We start from the raw sequence: 2283 nt of genomic DNA on the forward strand, positions 1-2283 counted from the left end.
TCATGCTATCGTATCTTCCCTTTTTATAAAGTTTAAGGTCACTAACAAACACTCCGTTCATCATCTCTGTTTCTTCTGTTTTCATGAACTGTCGAAATTAATGTTTCTACATTATGACCTTTTCTAAAGCCATATTGAAATGGGCTAAAACATTCAATACGCTCAAGAAATTCATTAGTTTGTACCAAAACAACCTTCTCTAAACTTTACCTAAAAATGGTAGCACAGATATAGGCCTATAATTCAACAGGCCTCTAGTGCCTGACTTTCTGCCTTCAAGGCGGGTTTCACAGTTGATACTTTAAGTTAATCCGGGAATATCCCATCTCTTAATGACACAGTCACTATGTCTATTAATGATATGTTAACAGATTCTACAACCCCCCCTCATTACAGAACTTGAGCGCAGATCAAACGCTGATTTTGTGAGTTTTCATCTTTTCACTACATTCATGACCTCAATACTGACCTAAGTGCCTCCTGGTGAACTTTCAACCTCTCATTCAGTGGAAATCATTTATTCTCATACAGTTTATTTATTTAGGGGTCCTTTCACTAAGAAATTAGCTTTTTATTATTGTAAGAATAAGGGTCTAAACATCACATTTACCTTACAATTTCAAATCAAATTTAATGCCAAAAAAGGATTTTTTGAACAATTAGAACCCCATTTAGAATGCTAAAATCAATCACATACATTGATTATTTCCCAGTATCAACGCGCTATAAATTATAGAAAACCATGGGACAACCCGAAGCAGTCAGTGCGCAGGATCGTGAAGCTCTGTCTTTTCAGCAACAACAGAATCCACTGATGAAGGTCTGTTGAGACTGAAGTGCTCTTGAAAAAGCAGAGCATCAGGCATGGGGGTAAATGGACAATACTCGGACTGGAAAAGTGTCACCAATGGAGTGCCACAGGGTTCGGTGCTTGGGCCTGTGCTCTTCAACATATTTATAAATGACCTGGAAATTGGAACGAAGAGCGAGGTGATTAAATTTGCAGACAATACGAAGTTATTCAGAGTAGTGAAGATGCAGGAGGATTGCAGAGACCTGCAACAGGACATAAACACGCTCGAGAAATGGGCCACGACATGGCAAATTAAATTTAATGTGGATAAGTGTAAGGTGATGAATGTCAGTAACAAAAATCTTGTACACGAATACAGGATGTCCAGTGCAGTACTCGGAGAAACCTCCCAGGAATGACAAGTCGATGAAGCCGTCTGCGCAATGCTGAGCGGCAGGGTGAACAGAATGCTTGGAATGAGTAAAAAGGGGATCACAAATAGATCGGAGAAGGTTATCGTGCCGCTGTACCGGGCCATGGTGCGACCCCACCTGGAATACTGCATCCAGCACTAGTTGCTGTACTTGAAGAAGAACACGGTACTACTCGAAAGGGTCCAGAGAAGAGTGACTAAAATGGTTATGGGGCTAGAGGAGTTGTCGTACAGCGAGAGATTAGAGAAACTAGGCCTCTTCTCCCTTGAAAAGAGAGGAGACTGAGAGAGGGGACATGATTGAAATGATCAAGATAATGAAGGGAATAGACTTAGTAGATAAAGACAGGTTGTTCACCCTCTCCAAGGTCGGGAGAACGAGAGGGCACTCTCTAAAGTTAAAATGGGATAGATTCCCTACAAACGTAAGGAAGTTCTTCTTCACCCAGATAGTGGTGGAAAACTGGAACGCTCTTCCGGAGGCTGACATAGGGGAAAACACCCTCCAGGGATTCAAGACAAAGTTAGACAAGTTTCTGCTAGACTCAGTTAGGGCTCAGGTCCTTGACCTTGGGGCCGCCGCGGGAGCGGACTGCTGGGCACGATGGACCACGGGTCTGACCCAGCAGCGGCAATTCTAATGTTCTTATGTCCTTATGTTATTGGCATTGAAATTGGCATTTGGGCCTCATGAGATAAGTGTTGCTGTTCTAAGAATTTCATCTTGAGTTGTCACCTGTGAACAAGATATTGATTTATATTGAAACATATAGGATATAGACTTTTAGATTAAAGTAATAAACACTTAAGATGCTACATTGATATAAGGGATGGGAAGGAGGCAATGATATACATGACTATATGTTACAAATCAAACAGAATGTGGACTTGGGATAACATATAGGTTATGTGAGGTCCAATGCGCTGAGAATTTGTTTAAACTATAGGATATATCACCCTCCTAGTTGATGTGTCACTTGGGAAACAATGAATGTATGTGATTGATTTTAGCATTCTAAATGGGGCTCTAATTGTTCAAAAAATCCTTTTTTGGCAT

The sequence above is a fragment of the Geotrypetes seraphini genome, chromosome 16 (assembly GCF_902459505.1).
Source record: "Geotrypetes seraphini chromosome 16, aGeoSer1.1, whole genome shotgun sequence".
Lineage (NCBI taxonomy): Eukaryota > Metazoa > Chordata > Amphibia > Gymnophiona > Dermophiidae > Geotrypetes > Geotrypetes seraphini.